Consider the following 13,085-nt stretch of genomic DNA (forward strand, 5'->3'; position numbering starts at 1 on the left):
TATGATTATATATATATATTATATATATATGATATATAATTATAATATATTGGTTATATATACACACATACAAACATATATAACACCACACACACACATATACATGTGTGTGTATATATATTGGTGTGTGTGTGGTGATATATAAATGTGTGTTGCGGGTGTAGTAGTATCAACAAGACAAAAACACACATCAACACAACACACAATATATAAGATATATATATAGATATAATAATATATATATATGGTAGATGCACAATCTACCACAACAATCACTGTTGATGTCAAAGTGTGTAAATATATGGGCTATTAAAATGTAAAATAAAAAATAAATATATATATAGTATATTTTTATACTAGTGTGGTCTACCTGTCTCTCTCCCTATAATGTATCATCGATCTTGGGGTTGTGTTGTGGTATCATACAAACATCACACCCTCACTAATTACATACAACACACCACCCACACAACACATATTATAAATATTCTAGTATATAAAATGTAAGAGTGGTGCAGTACTCTCGGCGGTCGGTGGTGTCGCGCCCTCATTTCCCCTCCTGCGTTTTTTTCCTGTTCCTGTAGACTTCCGGGTTCTAATGTTTACAACTGAGCGGCGCCGCAGCTGTGTTCCGTCCGTCTGTCTCATGAAAAACCTCCTGAAACGTTTGGAAAACATTAAAAAAACATCATGTCCTTCAGGCGCGCGGGCGTTTAGACCGACACGGTGAGTTTTACCGGAAAGGCGCGTGCGTGAGCGCGAGCCGAGCCCGTTAACCGAGCAGGCGCGCCGAGCTAACGAGCAAAACGTTAGCCAGTCAGATTCACCTGTCGACGTTTAAAGTTTGAGTTTCACACCTGTTCGTTTTTTACTGCCATTAACGACGAGGTTAAAGTTCAAACACAGACCGAGAGGTTACGTTAAATAATGCAGCCAGCGTGTTCACTAAGATTAATTGAACTGAGTTTAACTTGATTTTTGTTCATACATGAAGAGTCTGAGCACTGACACAACAGGAAAAAGTTAATTAATAAATCCACGGTAACATAATAAAATGTATGATGGTTTAAAAATGCACTGAGGAGACTAGTTCTTGAAATCCTGAAGGTTTTTGAGAATTTAAAAGAAAAATCAAGAAAACATGTTTGAATTATATATTTTTGATTAAAATGACACAGCTTTTTATATCTGGATGTCTTTCAGCCTGTTTTATCTAATAAACAACAAGAGATAATCTCTGAGCTCTGGTTCCCCGAATCCTTGAAATCCTTGAAAGGTTGTGAGTTTAAGGAGAAAAATCAAGGCCTTGCAGGAGTCATTAAATGTTGTGCGAAGAATAAATAAATAGGAATTATGATGGTTTTAAAAATGCACTGAGGAGACTGAGTCTTGAAATCCTTGAAGGTTTTTGTGAATTTATAAGGAAAAATCAAGGCTTTGCATGTTCAAAACATGTTTGAATTTATATATTTTTTGTGTACAAAATACGAACACAGTTTTTTATATCTGGATGTCTTTCAGCCTGTTTATCTACCTAAACACCAAGAGATAATCTCTGAGTTCTGGTTCCCCAAATCCTTGGAAATCCTTGAAAGGCTGTAAAGGTTTGAAGGAGAAAAATCAAGAAAACATGTTTGGATTAATATTTTGGATTGTTTAAAATGAACCAGCTTTTATATCTGGAGTCTTTCAGCCTGTTTTATAAAGAAGATAATCTCTGTACCTGCTCTGAGTCTGGTTCCCCATAATCCTTGAAATCCTTGAAAGGTTGAGGTTTGAAGGAAGAAAAATCAAGGCCTTGCATGAGTCATTAAATGTTGTGCGAGAATAGATTAAATAGGAAGTTAGATGGTTTTAAGACGAACAGTAGAAAAATGCAGTTAATAATAGTGGACGTCTTTGCCGTTTTTATCTCCACACCAAACAACAAGATGAACTCTTGGCAATGAACCTCTGATTTACATAAATATCTTGAATGTTAAATCCTTGAAGTTTTGAAGCGGAGGGAGAAAAAAATCAAGGCCAAGTTGTTTTTGAAGATATTCACGAATGTTAATTTCTCTATTTCATAAAAACTATTTGTTTGTTGCAGTGAGCAGGCGGCAGGACGCCGTCATCGGGATCAGCTGCTGAGAGTCTAAAGTTGGGGAAAAAATAAACCATGAAGAAGAAAAGCAGACGAGGTCAAGGTCCAACAGACGACGAAGACGGCGAGCATCAGCGAGGCGAAGAGGCCGCCCGAAGAGGGAGGCCTCGGAGAACCGTCCCCGTACCACGGACAGTTTCTACACGACAGACAACGCCGCAAAGAAGACGGCGGACGTGACTACAGTGTGACGGCAGCTGAGGACGTGCAGAAACATCCAGAGAGCAAGTCTAAATCTTCAGGTGAGCCTCAGTACATCCATCAGTGGGGCCTTGAATTTGTTGATTTGGGCCTTGAAAAGTTCTTAAATCTGGATGCTCATAAATCTGCATACTATGACTGACTGTCGTCGCTCCCAGCAGGCAGACTGTCAGCCGCCGTCTGCCGGCTCTGCCACGGGAAGTTCTCTCCTCGCAGCCTGCGACACGCCTTCAACACGTGGCCTCAGGACTCCACGATCCTCCTCGACGACGAGTCAGACGCCGGGCCAGTCGCCGCTTTTATTCCACACGGACTTCCAGCGACTGGTCGGCGTCCGGTTGGACCGAGATCCACGTTGTCTGAGTTCATCTGCAAGAAATGCCACGCCAAGTTCTACAAGTGCCACAGCATCCGATCAGGTTTTCTGCAGAGGGTCAACCTGCCACCGGTCGGGAAAGAGAGCGTGAAAGGCCGGTGAGTCCAAGTGTGACACTCCAAAGTTGTTTTTTGTTGTAGGAAAAATCTACAAATAGGAGGAACTGTTTTGTTTCTTTCTCAGGAAGAACGCAAAGTGTCCAGAGTCCTCAGCGAACCACGGATCAGCAGGTAAAGACAATCTACTGACTTATGTAGCTCCAGTTCTGGCACGACAGCGGCTTTATCTGCTTCACTCTGCTGAGACGTTCTGCTGTTTTCCTTTCAGCGCCACCATCTTTTACCTCAGACCCAAAGTGCCTCCACAGTTTGGTGTCCTGGGCTCACCACACGGAGAGGCCGTTCCTTCCTGCCCCGACCTGAAGGAGGGCTGGAGGGTCAGTGTTGGGCCCGTTAAGGCGTCTGGGGTTGCGTTGACGGTCACAGATACCCATGGACACTCAGTGCACGGCGGCGGCCAACCCAGCGTACACGATGAACTTTAGCCGGGCTTTAGGGAGCGGGAATGGTGACGGGTGAGGTCGGAGGAGGAGGAACAGGAAGAGGAGGAGGATGAAGAGGAGCAACCTGGTGGTGGAATGGAAGGACAACAGCGGAGGTGTAAGCGCTCCAGCTCAGACTACTGGAGCAGCAACACTGAAGGTGAGACTGAAACCTCAGATCAGAGCCGACCTGTTCAGGTAACTCAGCTTGACTCTCACGTGTTGTTGTTTTTAGATTTTCAAGGTCCATGAGGAGGCGCGTCTCCTGCTCCCGTCCAGCGGGAGGAAGGACGGCTGACAGCGATCTGTCCGACAGGTCGGTGTCACCGTGCTCTCGTCTTCTTGGGTGTTTTTCACTCTTAAACGGTGATTAGGTTGAGATTATAATAATAATAAAAGTGTGTGTGTTTTAGGGTGATCTCCGAGGACGACTTTGACGTGGGAGAAAAGGTTTATCAGACGACGAGTTGTTCGAGCCGTTCTCAGACAAGAGGTGAGTTCAGATGTTGTCAATGTGTCTCTTGTGTCCATCCAACCCTAAAATTTACTCTTTCTGGTTGTTTTTTAATATAATAGCAATTAATATAATATGAGGTTTGTGATAAAGCCAGAACCTTTACTAATTTATCTTGGGGTGTTGAAACCTTTAAAAAAAAACAAAGCACAACATTTCATATGGTCTTATAAAGCGAAGAAAATGATTATTACGTTATGGAAGAGTGTAAACACACCAACATCTAAGAGTGGCTAGAAGAATACAACACTCCATGTGGAAAGAATAAGAAGTAGAAGACAGACTACCTGGCTAATATAAACCAACTAAAAATTCCGTCTCCGTAGAGTTGTCCCGTGATATTTTTCATGCGGGTTTTTTTGTCAACTGTTGTCTGTTTCTTGTTGTTTCTGTGTATGTGTTCTGAACGCGTTTGTATTAAGGGGTTGTCGGTTTCACTCCACAATACGTTTAGAGCTTGACTAGTCACTAATCCCCGTAAACAAACACCGCACATCCCACCATGCAGAACCCGCCTGGAAAGCGAGTCATTACATCTCACCCAGCGCACGTAGATGCGCTCGTGTTCTTGCACGCAAACCAGGATCAAAAACTGTCACTGAGCAGGACTGTGATAATGACGAGGCTTGAGGCTCTTGTCTGTTTTTTTGTAATTGTTTTAAGAGTTCAGTATTTTGTTTTCCACTTCGCCGCCGAACTAACGTGTAGGTATGTTACATCAAATTTAACAGCTGAGTTGCTGCGTGAACAGCTGTCCATGGTCAGTGAATACAGATTATTGCAAGCATTCCCTCCTGTGATTTTCTTAATCACTGAAAAAAAAAATCAATGAACTCACCAGCGATAGTCGACTCGACTGACTTTCATCATATTAGTGTCGACTTAAAAAAATCTGAATATGTAAATCTTGTGTATTATAATGCCCAATGAAACCTCTTCTCTTCCTCTCAAGACCTCGCAGGGTGAGCGTCCCCAACAAGAGAAGAAGAAACCCGAAGGCGTCGGAGGAGCCGAAGGTCAAGAAGAAACCTGGACCCAAACCGGGCTGGAAGAACAAGTTCAAACCCAAAGGGTCCGTTAAACGTCTTCAGTCCGCTGTTTGTTTACGTAGCTTAGCATTTAGCATCATGTTTGCTTAGCTTAGCATTTAGCATCGCATTTGTGTTTTCAGAGAGGAGCTGCCAAACATCTACAAGTGTCCGTATCAGGGCTGTACAGCCGTCTATCGAGCTCCGGATGGTTTGAAGGTCTCTCTCAACATTTCACTGCACGATGAACCTTCAAGTACCTGGATCAATAATGGTGTAATCTATTACTGTGCTAAGCTGATTTCTGTTGTTTTTTTTTTGTTTTTTTAGAAGCACATCAAGGAGCATCACGAGGAGTGAGGGAGGGCGCCGGCCCTCATCCCGGCTGCAACAAGGTTTCATGATCGACCGCTACCTGCAGCGACACGTCAAGCTCAGCCACACAGGTGAGGCGAGAGTTTTCAGGAGCTCTTATGACGAACACAACCTCCGAACGAGCGGCGTCAGGCCTAACAGGGAAATAGCCGCCTGCCGAGTAGGGATGGGAATTGATGAGATTTTTACGATTCTTATCAATTCTGCTTAACGATTCGATTCTTTATCGGTTCTGCTTAACGATTCGATTCTTTACCGGTTCTGCTTAACGATTCGATTCTTTGCCGGTTCTGCTTATCGATTCGATTCTTTGTCGGTTCTGCTTAACGATTCTATTCTTTGACGATCTGCTTATCGATTCGATTCTTTATCGGTTCTGCTTAACGATTCGATTCTTTATCGGTTCTGCTTAACGATTCGATTCTTTGCCGATTCCGCTTATGATTCGATTCTTTGTGTCGATTCTGCTGTAGCGATTCGATTCTTGACTATTCGCTTATCGATTCGATTCTTTGTCGATTCTGTCGTCTTATCTGATATTCGATTCTTTGTCGATTCCCGCTTAGCGATTCGATTCTTTGACGATTCTGCTTACGATTCGATTCTTGTCGATTCCGCTTACCGATTCGATTCTTTGTCGATTCTGCTTATCGATTCGATCTCTTTGCGTCGATCTCTGATCTGCTTAACGATTCGATTCTTTGACGGTTCTGCTTAACGATTCGATTCTTTATCGATTCTCATTGGGGAAAAAGAAGAAGAATAAACAGTTGATCACCATAATTTTGTTTAGTTAGAAGTACACGACCTTACAAAACCAACAGCGAGGTCAAAAGAGTCCCACAGCCTAGTAACGATATGTAACTGTGGCAAGAAGCACATGGGCTAACATGGTAGGCAGTGTGTTACTTACCAGAGTTACCTTCCGAGTAACTAAACTTGCGTAAGTTACGTGGCGTAATTAGTCGTGCTTGCTGGAATCGAGTGACGTAATTCATGCTTTTTGGAATTGAACAGAGAATCGTTAGATACTGCCAAACGATTCCATGGAATTGAAATACACGGAACCGGTCCTCGATTCCCATCCCTACTACCGAGGTGGTTTTCTTGCCAGGTTTGGCCCTTGGCATCCCGGGGATGAGTCGTTCATCAGTTCGCTACAGCACACGGCGTCTTTCCATCATGAAGTCTGTAAATCATCTCTGCAGTGTAACGTTGTCTTGGATGAGTCTTACGTTTTTTTTTTTGTGTGTGTGTGTGTTTCCAGAGGAGAGGAACTACATTTGTGATCAGTGTGGACAAACCTTCAAACAGAGGAAACACCTTTCAGTTCACCAGATGAGACATTCAGGGGCAAAACCACTACAGTAAGTACTCATAACGTCTGGTATGGTCGTCCTCTTCTTCTTGTACGTGCTGAGCCCAGTTACATTGCCTAGCTCCTGTTCTGCCATGCACACACAGCATTCCCTGAAAACTCCATCCTCTTTTCCCGCGGGGGTACAACAAAGTATAAATATTTATCACGTCCTTTTGTTCTTTTAGATGTGAGAGTGTGCGGCTTCCAGTGGCCGCCAGCGAGCGTCGCTGAAAACCACATGACCAAACACAAGGCGAGGCCGACTTGGAGTTCGCGTGCTGATGTGCGGGAAGCGTTTCGAGAAAGCTCACAACCTGAACGTCCACATGTCGATGGTCCACCCGCTGACTCAGGCCGAGGCTCAGAGAGGAGGAGGCCAGCAGCAGCAGCACGCAGCAGCCGCAGCCGTGTACTCCGACCTCACACCACACTCTGACCGGGGAGGGGTTCAACAGGACCACGACAGATGACGGCAGGGAGTCCAGGTCCAAGTCTGCTGCACGGGTAATAGACTCTGTGGGACGGGACCACCTCAAACCAGATGTACTGTAGTTAGTTTGGACACGTTAATCTCTGGGTCAAACTGTTGCCTTCAGCATGAATGAACTCTTTATTGGATATTTATCAATCTGCCGGACAGATCTGCAGTTTACGATTCATCCAGAAACGAGTGTTTCAGTGTCGTCTTCTCACCACAAGTTCATCTTTAAGCTTCTTTTGGGGGAAGCGTGTTTTCAATGGAAAGTCAGACAGTTCGAGTAAACACGACTTTTGCCTTACTCTATAAACAGAGCTCCTTAATCAACCACACTGCTAAAAAACCTCTCAGTGAGTTCTGTAAAAGTAAAATTCATGTTCAAGTTGTTGTTGTGATCACACTGGATTTTCAAGAGGATTCTTAGCAGTTAAATATCAGGAACTCCAGGTATACAGACTAGGTTTAACCCGAGTGTTCATCAGCCAACAGAAACATAACGACACTCACCTAAACGTGTTGGAAGTCGTGTATGTTTTTGAACTGGCTGGCTTTCCATATTTTTTTCCTTCATGTTTAACATTAACCAACGCTGACACCCGTCCTGTGTCGTCAGAAGATTTTAGAAAAGTTACTTTTGGTTTAAAGTTTTAATCGCGCAAGATTAAAACGTCGTGTTACATACGGCAAACCGAAGAGCGATCTGTGTGTATCGTTTCACGGCGTTTTCGAACGCTCGCCTGCGACTCTGACTGCCGCCCCCTGCTTTTAAAACTCATCAGCTGTTACACGGTCGACACGTTACGATGACCGATCAAACCCAGGCTGACCTCAGTGAAGCAGCAACACTGGATTATCACTGACATCGTTTCCGTCATCCAACGTTCGTAGCTTCTGAAAGCAGTTTACATCCAGCACAGAAACTATTTGAAAACACCTCCCTCTCTCCAGAAGTGAAGTGGAAAAAGGACCTAATCAGAGTTTAGTTTGTCCGCTCTGGACTACAGTAGAAACACGGCAGACCTCGTAGAAGAGAGGAGGTATAGACATAAAAGATCCGCTAAGGCGTCTTTCTTATTTTCAGGTGATTAAACACGAATAAAACAGAGTTTATAGAGATAATATCTACAACACTGGACCTTTTTAAGACGACGTCTGTTTGATGGTTTACGGACTTTATTCGAAGCTCAGTGTGGAGAGCAGCCACACACAGTAAACGTAATGCAATATTCTTTTACATAAAACACACGAAGCACTTGTACGCGCCGTGTAGTCCTCGCCATGAAATAAGTTGTGACAGAATGTTTCCGAGGTTCACTCCCATGTTTTATTTAAGTTATTACAACGCTGAGACTCTTTTGAAGAGTTTGGTGTGTAAACAGTGAAGGCTCAGATGTACATGTGTAGAGTTATGTACAAAAGATGTAAATAAATGTTTTTTTTACAAAGTTTCAACTGGTTTTTCTGACACGAGAACGAGGGAACGTGTTTTGTTTCTCAGCTGTGTCATCGTTACCGTCAGAGTTCTGCTCTGAAGATCATGTTCAGAGGAAGCCATCTCCGGGCTCAGGTGGGAGGGTTGAGGTGCACCGACAGAGCCGCCGACACCTCCGGGTCCAGATCTGCACACTGAGACTCCAGCTGGACCGAAGACGAGAGAGAATGAGTGAAGATCTTCACACAGAGTGTAGTTTGAGTTGTGGATGTGTGTTTACCTGTGGGAGCTGGCTGGAGGACAGAGCAGCTTGGAGACGTCTCTGCGATCGCGCTCAAGAAAACTTCTTGGCGTCGTTGAGAATCTGGAGAATTACAGATCTGACGTCAGAACATCGTCTCGCCGATGACGCCAACTTTAACTCTCCGACACACATCCAACCTCCTCAAACTAAACCGTGATAATCAGACGTGTCCGCTCACATCGCCATCGATAACTCCTAACCCGACCTCCTGTCTTCACCTGTGAGGACCAAGAACTGGACCCGGACTCAAACTTGTCTAATGTGCGATTGAGATGCAGTAAAGCACTCACAAAAAGCCTTTATAACAGTGTGAGAGCTTTCGAGCGACGGCTCGGCTCGGTCACCTGATTGTCGGAGGGTTTGCTGGTCGATGGAAGGTCGTGTCCGCCAGAAAAGCTGCAGCAGGCTGACGTAGCAGAGGACGGCGGTATGAAGGAGCCCGACAACACACAGCGTCTGTGTCCGCAGCTCAGCGCTCTGCTGCAGCAGCAGAACTGAACACAACACAGAAGTGATAAAAATTAGATTTTTAGACTGTAAAGTCCGACAGAGTTTATTTTTACAGCTCTATTCTAGTTATAAACTAGTTGGAATCCAGGAGTTTTGATTTCCTCTTGAGAAAAACGTGACCTAACCTGTAAAAGGCCCAAGGCATCAGCCGTGTAAACTCATCGTGTCGTCACCATGGTAATCGGCTGGTAAACCCTTGTTGTTCTAGAGTAAACAACCCAAGAAAGTCATTTCAATCAGTGTCCAATGTTTTAGGATTTAATCTCTGCAGCTCAGACGTGATAAACACCGTTTGATTTGAAGATGAGCAACCAGTCCAGCAGAGTCGACCAACGCGGAGAAGAAGGTCTGCGCACAGAGTCCTGCTTTTCGATGGATCGTCTCCTGCAGACAGAACAGAGACAGTTATGTGTGTGTGTGTGTGTGTGTGTGTATGTGTGCATATATAGACACACACACACACACACACACACACACATATATATACATAAGCTATGAATGAACACATATGGAATTATGTAGTGAACAAAAAAGTGTGAAATTACTCAAAACATGTTTCATATTTTAGATTCTTCAAAATAGCCACCCTTTGCTTTGATTACTGCTTGGCACACTCTTGGCATTCTCGCGATGAGCTTCATGAGGTAGTCACCTGAAATGGTCTTCACTTCGTAGGTATGCCTTGTCAGGGTTATTTTGTGGAATATCTTGCCTTCTTAATGGGGTTGGGACCATCAGGTGTATGTGTATGTAGGTCCATATGTGTTCATTCATAGCTTTGATGTCTTCAGTGAGAATATGCAATGTAAATAGTCATGAAAATAAAGAAAAAACATTAGATGAGAAGGTGTGACCAAACTTTTGACTGGTAGTGTATATACTGTATATAATTCACTTTTATTGATACACATGAATGATTTGACTTAATTCTCAATCTATGTACAAATAAAAACTTAAATACAGCTGAAAAAAACAAAGAGCGTCACAGTGAGGTGTCTGCATATAGAGGCAGATACTTATTGTATTAATTTGTTATACAACTAAGACAGTGTCGGCGGAGTTTATCTTCAAACATCTTCAACTGCATCGCCACTGAATATACCACAACAGGTTAAAGTCTGTGTAAAGTCAGAATAAATATGTGTTCTGAGTTTGTCAGACCAAAGAAGGAAGTGTCATTAACCACCCAGCCAAATTTAAAGGATTAAAAATATCAACAAGTTTATGAAATTAGGTGTCAAAATCAGGTAAAAATTAATTCTTAAACTTAATTTGACTTTCTTTAAACTTTTGACGTGTCTGATCAATGAATGGACCACTAAAATGTTCTGGTTTGTATTTAAACAGCTCTCTTCATCATGCTTCATCATTTTGACATCATGAAGACGACACCTAACAATCCAGTCAACAGTACCTGAACAGTGCGAGGCTTCAGACAGGATGTGCTCAGAGGTGTCATCAGCTGGTTTCAATAAGTCGACTTGTGAACAGCATGAGGCACCTAGTCGAGTTATAATTGATGCTAAAGGACACATGACAATTTTTGTTTTGTTTTTCTTGTGGTTTACCGACCACTGTTGTTTAAAAAAATAGTTTGATGCCCTACTCATGATTTAATATCACTGTAGGATGAACATTTTCCATAAAATTCACCTAAAAGTCAAATATCTGAAACTTTTTGTGAGTAGTATACACAGTATACGTAAATACTTCAAGGTGACCTGATGTAGCAACCACGCTTCACCCAAAGGGTTCTCGTGAATATTAGCTACCTAAGTACTGTCTTGTCTTGGTCATGACTTCTTCAAAGTCTCAATCTTGATACATTCTGGTCTTGCTCATAACTTGGTCTCAGTTTAGTTGGTCTTGACTACAACACTGGTGCTACCACAGGTCCTTCATTCAACACTTGTCAGACTCTTTAACACCAGCACGACTTCTTGACTTTCTTCAATATATTTCTGATTCATGAGTAGATTCTTATCAACCTTGCGTATACAAGTCTGTCTTATCTTATCTTGTCTTGTCTTGTCTTGTCTTTCCTTATCTTGTCTTGTCTTATCTTGTTATGTCTTGTCTTTCCTTATCTTGTCTTGTCTTGTCTTTCCTTATCTTGTCTTATGTTGTCTTGCCTTTCCTTGTCTTGTCTTGTCTTTCCTTATCTTGTCTTGTCTTTCCTTATCTTGTCTTGTCTTGTCTTTCCTTATCTTGTCTTATGTTGTCTTGTCTTTCCTTATCTTGTCTTGTCTTGTTATGTCTTGTTTAGTCTTTCCTTGTCTTGTCTTTCCTTGTCTTGTCTTGTCTTGTCTTGTCTTGTTATGTCTTGTCTTTCCTTATCTTGTCTTGTCTTGTCTTTCCTTATCTTGTCTTATGTTGTCTTGTCTTTCCTTATCTTATCTTGTCTTGTCTTGTTATGTCTTGTCTTGCCTTTCCTTGTCTTGTCTTTCCTCATCTTGTCTTGTCTTTCCTTATCTTGTCTTGTCTTTCCTTATCTTGTCTTGTCTTGCCTTATCTTGTATTGTTTTGTCTTGTCTTGTCTTTCCTTGTCTTGTCTTTCCTCATCTTGTCTTGTCTTGCCTTATCTTGTCTTGTCTTGTCTTTCCTTATCTTGTCTTGTCTTTCCTTATCTTGTCTTGTCTTTCCTTATCTTGTCTTGTTTTGTCTTGTCTTGTCTTTCCTTGTCTTGTCTTGTCTTTCCTTATCTTGTCTTGTCTTACCTTATCTTGTCTTGTCTTTCCTTATCTTGTCTTGTCTTGCCTTATCTTGTCTTGTCTTGTCTTTCCTTATCTTGTCTTGTTTTGTCTTGTCTTGTCTTTCCTTATCTTGCCTTATCTTGTCTTGTTTTGTCTTGTCTTGTCTTATCTTATCTTTCCTTGTCTTATCTTGTCTTGTTTTGTCTTGTCTTATCTTATCTTTCCTTGTCTTGTCTTGTCTTGTCTTGTCTTATCTTATCTTGTCTTATCTTGTCTTGTCTTGTTATGTCTTGTCTTTCCTTATCTTGCCTTGTTTTGTCTTGTCTTGTCTTTCCTTATCTTGCTTTATCTTGTCTTGTTTTGTCTTGTCTTTCCTTATCTTGTCTTGTTTTGTCTTATCTTGTCTTGTCTTTCCTTGTCTTGTCTTGTCTTGTCTTGCCCGGAGTTTTTCTGCTTTCTTGTCTCGTTACTGTTGATATTATTATTATTACTACTCTTATTCATATTGTATTATAATTACAGCTGCAGTTATAGTATCATTATTATTATTGCTGCTGTGTCTTTGTCTCTGTAAACTGATCCGGTCGCCATGTCCACCATGATCCGGGTTCTTGCTGAGTCTAGACTTGCTCTGTGTGGAAAGTCTCGATTACGATTTGAAGATTTCTAAATTAAACAGATCTGAATCTCTGTCCCAGCAGACATGTTGTTTCCTCCTCCACTCACGACGTGTAATCTTCATGTGAAATTGAAACTTCCATCATCATGTTTTTTTGTTTTTTTTTAATGTGGCGATCTCAGATGGGGATTTCTCAATGTGTCTGATTCAAGACGGCCCACAGTCATGATTGAGGAAGGTACCCACTCACTTCCCACTCCAACACTTACAAACCTAGACATCCTACATGTCTAAAATGATAACATCACTCATGTTCAAGTATTTAAATTTGTTGCTGTTCAACTGGAAATGTTGGAAACTTGAATTTACATATAACACAGTTCATTAGAATCAGCTCCACACATCAGCTCCATATATATATATATATGTATATATATATATATGTATGTATGTGTGTATGTATGTGTGTATATACATATATGTGTGTATATATGTGTATGTATATATA

The 13,085-nt window shown here is 42.1% G+C and overlaps 1 protein-coding gene across 1 annotated transcript in view; it reads left to right on the plus strand.

Annotated features, from left to right (window-relative positions):
- The window catches only part of fanca (FA complementation group A), a 36,260-nt gene extending 23,383 nt beyond the window's left edge, over positions 1 to 12,877 (plus strand). Inside the window, exon 43 of the mRNA XM_027272543.1 lies at positions 12,760 to 12,877. The gene's annotated coding sequence lies outside the window, so the exon portion shown is untranslated. The remainder of the gene's footprint in view (positions 1 to 12,759) is intronic.
- Positions 12,878 to 13,085: the final 208 nt, after the last annotated feature.

This window comes from Larimichthys crocea, chromosome XXI (assembly GCF_000972845.2).
Source record: "Larimichthys crocea isolate SSNF chromosome XXI, L_crocea_2.0, whole genome shotgun sequence".
In the NCBI taxonomy this organism is placed as follows: Eukaryota; Metazoa; Chordata; class Actinopteri; family Sciaenidae; genus Larimichthys; species Larimichthys crocea.